This window comes from Ailuropoda melanoleuca, chromosome 11 (assembly GCF_002007445.2).
Source record: "Ailuropoda melanoleuca isolate Jingjing chromosome 11, ASM200744v2, whole genome shotgun sequence".
NCBI classification, from domain to species: domain Eukaryota; kingdom Metazoa; phylum Chordata; class Mammalia; order Carnivora; family Ursidae; genus Ailuropoda; species Ailuropoda melanoleuca.
This window is the reverse complement of record NC_048228.1, coordinates 78,110,863-78,124,425: the sequence shown is the minus strand read 5'-3', so window position 1 is coordinate 78,124,425 and position 13,563 is coordinate 78,110,863.

Below are 13,563 nucleotides of genomic sequence, written 5' to 3'. Positions count from 1 at the left end.
GGTATTTACACTTTCGTGTGTGTGTGTTTTTTTTTAAAGCGTATATGTAGGGGCGGCTGGCTGGCTCAGTCAGTGGAGCATGTGACTCTTGACCTCGGAGTTGTGAGTTCAAGACCCACATTGGATGTAGAGCTTACTTAAAAAGTAATAATAAAATTTGTTAAAAAAAGATACGTGTAGATAAATCTATATACTATACATCTCTTTCTAAACACACACATATGGATACACATACACACGTGAATGCAAACCCACACATAGAATGAGCAGAATAGATTTGAGGCCTCAAATGACAACCTCAGAGGGTCTTATGCTTACTTATAAGACAGTGAAAGTAATTCTAATCTTTGTATTACTCGAAAAGTTTATGTGAAACACTTGTATTTTATACAACACAAGGTATATAAAACATAACTTGCATGAACACCTCTTTAAGTCTGCATATCCATCTAGTCTGTCTCCCACTCTCTCGTAATCCTATACGCACACACCCCAAAGCCTCTGTCTCCCCCCTTTTGCCAACCCCCCCGATATTTCTGCCAGTGCTAGTCCTCATCTATCACCCCTCTACCCTTCTTTCCATTTCTTTTCTTTCTTTTTTTTCTTCTCCCTGTAGTGAGTAGGCTTGGGCTTGTTGGCTATAAATCTCCTACCTCAATTTCTTTGCTTCTTCATTTCTAAGTCCCCCACTCCTGTGTGTCCCATCTGCATAATAAGGCAGTGGGAGGTATGAACGTAGGAAGTGGGAAGGGATCAGTGTGCAAATGTCAAAATGTTTTGTTAGTAGGTAGGAGAATGGAAAGAAGAGATGGATACTTCTATGGTAATAATTGTTGTCCCTGTTATACATGAAGAATTTCTGAAAGGTTTTGTAAGAAACTGAAGAGCAGGTTGCCTTAGGGGGCCTGTGGTGTCAGAGGCAGGAGAGGGAGACTTTACTTCTATTATCTGAACAGATTCTTAAAAAGACTGTGTGTATAGTGCTTCAAAAATATTTTTTTAAAAAATAGACATAACTAAATAGATGCATATTTTATTTATTTATTTATTTTTAAAAGATTTTATTTATTTATGTGACACAGAGACAGCCAGTGAGAGAGGGAACAGCAGGGGAGTGGGAGAGGAAGAAGCAGGCTCCCAGCAGAGGAGCCTGATGTGGGACTCAATCCCGGAACGCCGGGATCACGCCCTGAGCCGAAGGCAGACGCTTAACGACTGCACTACCCAGGCGCCCCTAGATGCACATTTTAAAATAGAGTGAAAAAAGCCAACCTTGATAGAGTGAGTTATCTAGTATGCAAATGATATGCATATTATTATATTTCACTTTAGGCTACAGTGTAGTACCAAATGTTATTATCAGATAATTTAGCTTATGTTGGTGATGATCCAGTATTATCAGGAAAAGCATTAATATACCTTCTCAAATTCTTTTTTATTTTATTTCATTTTTTAAAAAATTTTAAAGATTTTTATTTATTTGTCAGAAAGAGAGAGCACAAGCAGGGGGAGGGGCAGGCAGAGGGAGAAGCAGGCTCCTCGCTGAGCAAGGAGCCCGATGCGGGGCTTGATCCCAGGACGCTGGGATTATGATGGGAGCCAAAGGGAGATGCCGAACCTACTGAGCCACCCAGGTGTCCCCCTTTTCAAATTCTTAAATGAATACTCTAACTGCTGGAAGAAAGAGGACAAATCCAGAGATCTAATGTGTGGGTCAGAGGTGTTCCAGAGTGAATTACAAGGGAAAAACCAAATGTAATAGATGAAAATTTTCCTGAGCTGAATGAAAACTTGTATTTGCAGTTGAAAGTGTCTGTAAGTTTCAGGCAGAGTTGATGAGAAAAGACACACACTTTAAACATACACTGACAGAATTCCTGAACCCCAAGGTTGAAGAGCAAAACCTTGTAAGCTTCTAGACAGAAAGAAGAAATAATTTACAAAGGGAGAAAAATCAGACTGGCATCAGACAGCGGAATAATGTCTATCCCTATTAAGAGAAAAGGTATGTAACCAAAGAGGTAGGTCTCTTTCCAGCCTAGCATCATTCACTTGCCAGAGGGGAAGGAATGCAGAAATGTAAGGATTCCAAGAATATATCACTCATACACCATCCAAGAAAACTATGAAAAGAGGGCTGTAATTAACAACAAATTAATAAGAATAGAGATCTCAAGAAAGGAGAACATGATGTAGAAAGGAAAAAGTGGTGAGTGAATAGTGAGCCTTGTAATATATGTGGATAATAATGGAATGACTGGGAATATGTACTATATGTGTTAAATAAAGACTCTTAAGATAAATGTGACTCTACTAATGAGAGCCTGGAAGTAAAAGTAGCACAATTTCTCAGCAAAACCCAAAGAGTGGGGTTGGGAGAAGGGAGTGGAAAGTAAAAGCATTCTAGAAGTATTATCTTGCTGAGGTGGAGGGAAAGTACCAGGAAATAGAATAACATGGTAGGGAAATCATATCTTTTCAGAAAATAAAAAGGAAGGTAACCACTAATGGAATGGGAAAGTATATAATTTTGAAATTAATGAGGGGAAAAAGGGAATAAATTATAACTTGATCATACTAGTAAATATAAATTAAATAGGGGAATACATAAAGTATGTTCAATAGTAAGCAAAAGCAAGAGAGAAGAAATAAAATCAAGAATAACAGAGATTATATTAAATGTAAATGAACTCAGTTTTCCTATCCAAAGATATGTCACGTTAGATTAAAAGCAAGCCCCGGCTATACGTTGTCCATAGGAAACACTTACCATAATAAAGAAATATTCTAAAATATAGAGATTGGAAAAGCAATACCACACAAATGCAAACAAACAAAACTAGGAGAGGCAGTATTAACATCAGCCAGGTGGAACTATTAATGAACAGGAAAAAGAACATTTCCTATGAAGGGCATAACATAGTGAAGATATGCACCAAACAACATAATAGCTAAATACATGTAAACAAAAATATTATTAGTAATGTAAAGATAATTTCATAAACATGAAATTAGAGTGGATTTGTACTATACTGTTTTCAGAAATAGATGGACCTAGTAGACAAAAAGAAAAAAAGTAACATCATACCAAGGCATATAATCAACACATATACTTTAATAAATATATATAGAATCTTACATTATTTATTTTTTTCAGAATCTTACATTCTTTAAATAAAGATTACATATATATTTCCAAATAGCCATTGACTACTTACAAAACTGATCATAAACTTTTCCACACACACAAAAAAATAAGAAATTTGAAAGTAGAGATTTTACAGGTCACATTCTGATGAAATTAGAAGAAAATTAATGAAATCGGAAATAAATTTTAAAAAGACAGTTTAACCAATTATTTGAAACTTAAGACTACCCTTGTAAATAATTTCTTAGATCAAATTAGAAACTAAAATTGAAATTGTAAACTCTAAAGTAAAAAAGGAAGACCAGCATAACCAAACCTTCAAGACCCAAAGAAAGCGTTATGCAGGGGCGCCTGGATGGCTCTTCGGGTAAGCATCTGACTCTTGATCTCAGCTCAGGTCTTGATCTCAGGGTCGTGACTTCAAGCCCTGCGTTGGGCTCCGCACTGGGTGTGGAGCCTACTTAAAAAAAAAAAAAGTTGTATGCAAAGATTAAAAATACAGGAATTCAGTGTTCATCTTAATAAATTAGAAAAAGAACCATAAAAGACATTAGAAAAGAAAGATAAATAAATCAAAAGTGCCCCCCCCATAAACCCCTTATGAACCAGAAGGTAAGAAAAGAACTAGTAAAAATCAAAATACACAGCAATTCTACTCTACAATTGTCACGGAAATAAAAATGTAAATCTCAAGATATATATTCAAGGATATTTATTGCAAGGTTATTTGTAGTGACAAAAACTGGAAACAAAGTGAACACCTTTGCAAATGTAATTGTTAAACCAGCCATATTATAGCAAGCTGTAAATCACTATACAGCCACTAGAATGGACAAGTCAGCTCTCTTCCAGTAATATATTGTAACAAAGTTCCCTCAAAACTTACTGACCTAAAACCACAATTTTATTACGCTCATGGATTCTGTGGGTCGGGGATTTGCAAGAGGCACATAGAGACTCCAAGCGCAGTGGAGATGGTTTGTCTATTCTCTGTGGTGTCTGAGGCCGCATGTGGAAAGCAGAGGGGGACTTCATGGAAGGGATCTGGAATTATCCGAAGGCTCCTTCACTTGCATGTCTGGCCGTCTGGCTTGTTGGCTGAAACCTTAACTAGAGCTGTCTACTAGAAGTTCTCCACATGGGCTCCCAGAGGAACCTGGACTTCTGCACAACTTGGTAGCTGAGAGAGGGAGGGAGGCAGAGGGGGAGGGAGTGGGCAAGAAGGAGGAGGGGGAGGAAAAGAGAAAGAGGAAAAAGAAAGGGGAGGGGAAGGGGGAGAGGGAGGAGAAGAAGAAAGAGATAGAAACAGGTTGAGGCTCTATCATCTTTTCTAACCTAGTCTTAGAATTCTGTCACACAGCATCACTCTGCCACATTCTATTTGTCAAGACAGTCGCAGGCCCACCAAGGTTCAAGAGGAGGGAAATAGACTCCAAGTTTTTATTTTATTTTTATTTGGTTTTTTGACTCCACATTTTTTATAGGTGAGTGGGCAGTTTCTGGAGCAACATGTGGGACAGGATATATTGTTGTGGCTATTTTTGGAAAATAGAATTTGCCATAGATGTATACCAGTTAACCTGAGGGTATTCCATGATTTATTATTGTTAAACAGACAATTATAATTATATATATATATATATGTATGTATATTGGGGCACCTGGGTGGCACAGCGGTTGGGTGTCTGCCTTCGGCTCAGGGCATGATCCCGGCGTTATGGGATCGAGCCCCACTTCAGGCTCCTCCGCTATGAGCCTGCTTCTTCCTCTCCCACTCCCTCTGCTTGTGTTCCCTCTCTCGCTGGCTGTCTCTGTCAAACAAATAAATAAAATCTTTAATATATATATATATATAGAAAGAATCTATCATCTATCTATCTATAATTCTATTTTTGTAACAGTTAATGGCAGCTCTGATATATGTGTATATTATGATTATATGAATGGAGGGAAGCCATGTAGAGATAAACAGCAGGTAGTTAACTTTGGCTGAGGGCCTAGATGGAGGGCGGAGGTGACCAGAAGATAAAAGTACACACATAGCTACCTACCTACATATGTACAAATACAAGAAAGTGCTAATATTAGGGATAAAAAAAATGGGGAGTGTGTGTGCCAATGTTGCATGTGTATGTAGATTCTGAAGGACAAAATTTGGAACGACGGGAAGGGCTGTGATTCAGCGCTGATCTAAAAAGCCACAGCATCTCTATAGAGCTTTTGTAAGTGATATTGGGGAATTTCCAGTTCAACACCTATATTAGTAGAAATAGACTTGAGTCAAAATGATGACCCTATTATCATCAGGGAAAGTAGTTTTGTTTTTCTTGAAAAAGATGTTTTCCGTCCAAGTTTGATATTTGTTCTGCTATTATTTCAAAAAGAATATCATGTTGGCAGTCTTTCTCTTTAGTGGTGTCTGGTCGATGTCTGAATGGTTACAATCACTTTATGGTTTCGAAATTTTAAGTCTTGCTAGTTATAAATGATAGTGGAAGGATTGCTTTCTAACGTCTAAATTTATATTCCTCTTGGTGTATCAGTATTACTTTATGTTTCTGAAAACACTTTATTGTATATGATTAAGTCCTGTATCTGCACTTACTAGCACTCATCTGGGTGCCAGTTACCCACATCTTTATTTTCTCTCCATGCTTGCTTTTTTGGGGGTTTTCCTAATCACTAGTACTCTGAAGAGGTTGGGGAGAGAAAGAGAAAAGAGTCTGAACACAAGCTGAAGAACTATTGCTGTGTCTGGGGTTCGTGGATAGGCTTGCTTGAAATCAGCGTTTAAATGGAAGTCGGCCAAGGAGTTCGTTAATACCCTAGAGCCACCCAGGGCCAGAGAGATCGGTGCCCTCTGAAAGTGTGGTTGACTGTCTTCCTTTTAATTCTCTGTAGATGGATTCTTTCTTGAATGGTAGCAGTAATTCAGGATGGAGAATATATTTGAGGACCTTATTACAACTTTACCACTAGAGGTCAGAAATTAGCCCGCGAATCCTTTATAACTTCATCAAGGGAGTGCTGGTAGTTAATGCTTTATGTATTTTTCATTTGGTTCATACTTCTGACGAGGTTCAGAATACTAACCAGATACCTTTGAGGATTAAAGGGAGCTCCTGTATCTTTTTTACACCAAATTTTAATAACTGGATTACTTGGAGTCTTTAATACACCCTCAATCATTAACCTTAAATTTTTATTTTTATTTTTTTGCCTACATAGTCACTCAACGCACACACCACACCAACGTTAAGTGTTCATTGTGGTAATATATGTAAAGATTACAAATAAAATAGAAAATTAACACGGAACACTTCTAGTAAGGATACATGCATGAGCTCAGCAGACCTTATCTGTTTTTGTGTTCTATTGGAAATTGTTGATTCTATATATTTTTTCAGCTGTATATTTTTGGCCAGATGCTACCAAATGAGATAATTTCCTGTTCAATAGCTATGTCAAGTAATGCATTAACTTAAATGACTGAGTTAAGGTGTCATCAGCCATTGAAGACAGTGCAACTGTATTTAAAGTATCCTCATGTTGTTCGATGATGTCTTTTCTACTTTAGTTCCTCCTTGGTGGATTGGAAAGTTATTGAAACTAGGGAATAAGTGATATAAAATATGTTTTTTACATGTTTACAATTGAGAGATTTAAATGTTTTTTGGAATTTGAGAATTCAGTTTTAACATTTTAATAAAGCAGATTGGCATATTTTATTAGTGGTGTCCAGCTTAATGACTTTATAAGGTTGGGGTGGGGGAGAGGCATTTATATATATTTAGCCTATCTGGCTGGGTTGCATTTTGAAAAGACTGGGCTTCAACTTCTCTCAGCCTGTCTTCTGCCCTTGGCAAAGCCCTCCAAAGTGAAGTGCCAGGACGTGCTATCATGAACATTGTTTGCTGTGGGCCTTTCCCTGCTGCCAGGAACTAGACAGGAAAACAGGAGCCAAGCTCCAGGAGAAGGCTGCCAGCCCCCTTGGAAGGATGAGAGTGCCATCTTGTACCTTACCTATTGCTGCTGTGATTGGTGTCTCTGCTCCCTTTCCTCCCAGGGATAATGCTGGATGATAGTCCCCATGGAGCAAGGCCAGAGAGGCAGTTCAAGGGTGTCTGATGACATTTAGGTTTAGCTTTGGATTATCTGTTAGATGTGGGTGGGTGTTATGGGTTGGGTTGTATCCCCTCAAAATTCATATGTTGAAGACCTAATCCCCAGTACCTCAGAACGTGATCTTATTTGGAGATACAGTCTTTGCAGAGGTAATTAGGTTAAAATGGGATCATAGGGGTGGGCTCTGACCCAATACACTGGTGTCCTCATCAAAAAAGGGGAATTTGGACACAGGGATATGCATAGAGGGAAACAATATGAAGAGACACAGGACGAAGATGGCCATCCACAAGCTAAGAAGAGAGGGGCCCGGAACAGATCCCTCCCTCACAGGCTGCGGAAGGAACCAACCCCGTAGCACCTTTATCTCAAGGCTTCCAGTCTCCAGAATTGAGACGATACATTTCTGTTTTCCAACCACCCAGTCTGTGGTATTTCGTTATGGCCGCCCTAGCAAACCAGAACAGTGGGTTTGAATCGGTTCAGCTCAGCTGTGTGTATTTAAGTATGCGAGGTCATTTCATGTACCCTTCCCCACAGCATGTATTTATCATCTGTTATAACCTCCCAATATGCAGCACGTGGCCCAACCACAGTACTACTAATGTTTGTTGACTAAATGAGTGAATGATTATATTGACTCCATGATGTTCCAAAGCTAAGAACGTTTTGCCCTTTTGCAAAAGCACCACCCAGTATTCCCTGCGGGTATCTCCAAGAGTATGTCCTGTGACGCCTCTCTGATACTGCCGATTTGCTCCCCTAATTCCACCCCGCCCCCACCGCCAGAACAAAGGAAGGACTTGACCTATATATCTAGTTCTACTTTCACCATCAGTAGAGGCTTCTCTTATAATCCGGCCAACTCCCCTCATCTCCCAGGGGCTGGTTTTGGAAACCTGTCTGTTTTCCCACCTCAGTGAATAGCTCAGATCCTGGATATGAGCAAATCTGCGCCCAAAGTTGCAAAAGGCTACTGGCTGCCCTAATCCCATGGACTTTCTGGAAGGTACCGCACGATGACAAGGAGCTTTGCTTTTTATATAGTTGTATGAGGACTCAAATGTGACTTTTACCACGTTAGGTACTCTAGGGAGACAGTCCCTGCCCTCAAGCATTTGTGGAACAGCAGAAAGACAATAGGACACATGATTGCTCTACTACAAGCGGCATTTATGATAAATTAGAGATATGGGGAAAAGGCTATCAGGAGACAGAGAAAGAAGCTTTATTTTGACTGGGACAGCCAGGAAAGGCTTCATGGAAGAGAAGTACCTATGCAGGGTTTTGACAGAGGGAGCTGGAGCGAAACATGTTCTGTGCAAGGAGACAATGTATTTAAAGGCTCAAAGTGGTGGTCAGGATATTCCCAACACCTTCCCTTATAAAGTGAGCCTGAAAACTGGCTGACATTCAGTGAGAATACAGCGGTGTGGGTGGACCAGTTAGCCATCCTGTGTTCTCATTGTGTGGAGCCAGGATCAGACTCTCATTAAGTATGTTGAGTATTAGCAGGACTGGTAAACCAATACTTTTCTCTGAGTTACAACTTTCTCCTCCCCTCCGCACCTTCTTTTTCTTATTTATTTTCTTTCTCCAGAACAGATTATAAGAAATAGAAGGTAGAGATTGGAAGTTTTTACCTATAAACATCTCATGATTTATTTCTGAATATAAAAGCAATAATATTGGTGTGAAAAACACTGAAAACACAAAAACTGTATAGAGAAAAGAATTTTAAAACTCTCCATTAATCCCATGCAAAACAAAAATCTACTAGCATTTTGGTGACTGTCCTGTCTAACCTTTTTGCTGCGTATGTACATGAAACATTTAAATAGTTGAGATCATATTATATATGTATTTTTGTATCCTGCATTTTGTAATGAAAGTTAAACCATGCACCTTTCTCATGCTATTAAAAGTATTAGTTGTAGATATACTCCATAATGTGAATTACTGTAATGTAAATTATTTTCTTGTTGTTGGACATTCATGCTGATCAGTTTTCATCACTAATAATGTGATGAATGTCTGTCCTCATCTCTAATTACTTCCAAACTGGATTCTTAGATTCCTTTTATCTTTTGTTATCTCCCTTCTTCTTTGATTAGATCATTGTCTATGATTCTAGGAGCGGATAGTGTATAATTTTAACAAAAAAGCTCCCAAGATGATTCCGATAGACATACCCCCTGTGTCCCCCAACTTTGCTTAAGAACTGCGGGATTAAGGCAATGAAGTCAGTCTGGTGACTGGAAGAAAATATGAGGACAGGAACCATAATAAAGGCCCAAATAATTGTGACATACCTTTTTTCACTGAGTTAACTTTTAATTATTTAAGCTCCCGGTGCTTGCTTCTAAAACTCACAGTCAAACCAGGTGTCACCGAGAACCAGACTTATTCTTCTGCCTTCCAGAATTCTCTTTCAGTTTGCAATCTGGAGGGGAGGAGAAGCCTGGGGCAGTGCCTGGCTGAAGCTCAACGTTGAAAACAGCATCTGCACAGTATTTTGGACATGGGTTGATTATGAAAGGAAAGAGTTAACTAGGTTCTTTGTGGGATAAAAAGTGATCTGGTGTCATGCAGAAGGAAAGAAGGGAGGGAAAGAGGTTGCTGTGCTTTGATTTTTAAGACTTCTTGCTCAAGGAGACCACAGATTCAGTGTGAGAATATCCAACTTTCGAAATATCAGATGAATTATCTCATTGCCTGTGATCAGAGCCCCCATTTGTAGGGCATAGGACTTTAGCGCTTCCGGAGGCTGTTCCCAGTTCTAACGTTCTACCATTTTCTCCTTACTCACCTGGCGCACAGGCTTTTTTTTTGAGAGAACAACCCTATTTTTATAAATCATTTGTAGCCTAGATGTCTGCTGGGGTCACTCTGTCCTTCGAAATTCAAATAAAACTGCCACAACCAAATGCTTTTATTAGGAAACGAGAGTGACTGAAAAGAAAAAGACCAAACATTTCACTTGAGCAACCAGAAAACGAACAACAGAATAAATCAAAGAAAGTAACAGGGGAATGATTTGCTTGCTCAGAAATGAGCACAACTCAAAAGCAGTCTTGGGGCGACTGGGTGGCTCAGTTGGTTAAGTGACCGACTCTTGATTTAGGCTCAAGTCATGATCTCAGGGCTGTGAGATGGAGCCCCATGCGGGGCTCTGTGCTGGGCATGAAGTCTGCTTGAGATTCTCTCTCTCCCTCTCCCTCTGCCCCTCCCCCACTGCCCTCGACCTGCGCATGCACTCTCTCTCTCTCAAAAAAAAAAAAAAAAAAGGCAGTCTTTGCCTTTTTGTTGCCTGTCCCCGTCAATACAAATGAAACAGATAAAATCAGAAATCAATTAGAAAATAAAAATATAACCAGAGTTGGTAAATAAAACCAAATCTGTTCCTCGTGATACATAAATGTTATAGAGAAGATTCTTGCTGACTTATTAAGAAAAAGAAAAGAAAAAAACCAGCTTTAGGCACAAAAGAGGTACTCGCAGGGACGGAAGGGATTCAAGAATCAAAAGACGAACTACGGTATGTGGGCAACATGTGCCTTTGTGGCGATTACGGGATTGTTAACAAGACGTGGGCACACTTTGCCGTCGAAAAACAATGACGCATCTTGGTCTCCCAGCCGCAACGATCAGGGTCTCTTAAATAACAACAGAAAGTTGCCCGGGACTAAATAAAGCTTTGGAAATGTCTGAATACAAGGTAGTCCCTGAGACTTTGCTAAATGTGTAGGAAATGGGGGGCGCCTGGGTGGCGCAGTCGTTAAGCGTCTGCCTTTGGCTCAGGGCGTGATCCCGGCATTATGGGATCGAGCCCCACATCAGGCTCCTCCGCTGGGAGCCTGCTTCTCCCTCTCCCACTCCCCCTGCTTGTGTTCCCTCTCCCGCTGGCTGTCTCTCTTTCGGTCAAATAAATAATAAAATCTTTAAAAAAATATGTGTAGGAAATGGGCTTCCCCNGGCTTCCCTTGAATGTGAAGGGCACATTTGTTCCAGATAGGATGAGACAGGTTTGCGCCGCTGCTTGAGAGACCCATCAGGGCAAGACTCAAAGTTGAAACAATTCCTGCCTTACGTCCTCCTATTTCCTTAGAGCTGGTTGAGTGTTGTCGCTCATACTTCTGTTTGGTTTGCTGCGAGGTGCCTTGCCCTTGTTATTTGCTGTCTTTAGTTTTCTGTCCGTCTGCAGTTGCTGAGTTTCATTTTTCCGATGGAGGCAGGTGGCAGGAAGGTTAAGACCATTATAAGGATTGGATGCATTTCTGGAGTGTTTATTTGTGGGCCATTTCAGATATTAAAACCCGTAGGAAAACTACTGGCATTAAGACAAGGCAAAATAATAGTAGCTGATGTTTCCTGAAGCTTCCCGTGTTGCCAAGCATGTTCTGAGCACCTAATAGGTACTGACTCATTTAATGCTCACAAGTGCCTTACGGGGAAACCAAGGCCATGAGAAGTTATATCACTTTCCTGAGGTTAGACAGCATCATTAAGACGTGAACTTGGGCAGTTTGGGGCTAGAGACTGTACTCTTAGTTATTATGATTGCCATGTAATTTTGGTAGAGTCATACATCATAAAATAAAGGAAAATCTTGCTTACATTTTGGAGTGGCAAAATCTTTCTAAGTCATTTCTAAAATTAAGATCTTGGGCATGGCAAAAGACACCATAGACAAAATTAAGAGACAAATGAGAGCCCAAGAGATATTTTTGTTAAATATATATAGATCAATTATTAATATCTTTTAGATACATTTTTTTTCTGTATCAGTATGAAAAAAATAAACTATTTATTTATTTATTTATTTATTTATTTATCAGGAAGAGAGAGCACAAGCAGGGGGAGCAGCAGGCAGAAGGAGAAGCAGGCTCCTCGCTGAGCAAGGAGTCTGATGCAGGACTCGATCCCAGGACCCTGGGATCATGACCTGAGCTGAAGGCAGATGTTTAACTGACTGAGCCACCCAGGGGTCCCCCAAAAAGAAACAATTTAATAGAAAAAAATCAGGCATAAGATATAAATATGCATTTGAGAGAAAAAATGTGAATGACCAGTAAATATGTGAAAAGATGTTAAACTGCACTAATTAATTAGCAAGAGACCACTTTACAGCTGACAAAAAGTGAAAAGGTTTATACCATCTAGTGTGGTGAAAGCACAGGTGAACAGGGATTCTCGTACACCCCTGGTAGACTTCTCTGGAGTGTAATTTGGTAATAGCTACTACAATAAAAAATACACCTGCTCTGAAACCTTGGAAAGTCTCTTCCAGTCATTTATCCCAGGAATATTTAATTGTTGTTAATGCACAATTGCATTCAGTTGTTACATTATTTTGCACATGGACTGTTTGCAATAGTAAAAAAAGCAAATTTACATCAATAATTTACATCAAATTAATTATACTGTTTCCATATGATGGAATACTATACTGTTCTTAACGAATGAGGTTAATTTATTGGGAAGGTGTCTTGGGCATATTGATGGTTAAAACAAAGCAAAAGTAAGTTGCAAAAGAATATGTCTAACATGAGTCTGTTTCTGGTATAAAGAAAAATGATATGTAAAACATACATATATATGTAAATAGCATTAAAACATGCTAATATATGTACAATATTGGTTCTAAACATTGTTGCATTTTGGAAATACTGCATTTCCACCCACTTTTCTGGGGATTGGGGGAAGCTTTTACTTATTATAAGCTCTGTGTTCAGCTTCCCCTGAATGTACACTCTTTTGATGTTTCACTTATGCGGTTGTTTTACTCTGTCTTGACCCTTTTTTCTTGATTTTCCAAAAAAACCTGCTCATGACTGGCTGTTGTGTCTATTAGATTTTTACGGAGAATTTGGTAACATCAGGGGACTACGTTGTAGCAGAGTATAATAGGTGACTTAATATTTCACACTAGTCATCTTTATTCTTAAAACTTCTTTGGTCAAATCTTAGCCCCCATCTCCTCCCCAAATAGTCATTGGTGGCCCTGGCCTCTCACCACATTGCTAGCCCTTTCTCTTCTTCAGCCTTTCTGTTTCCCTTTGCATGTCAGCCCCAAACTGCCAACTTTCTGTGCATTTCTTCTGGATAGCAATTCAGTAATACTGTGGTCATTCGTTTTCTAAAAGCTATTTTTGCTACTAGCTTAGCTCACAAATTAATATGTTAGTTTGCATTTGGTTTGTGTATGACAGAAAACCCCAAAACAATAGTGGGGTGGCCAAGATAGTTATCCAACTCTCTGTTCTGTGCGGATGAAACCCAGAGATAGG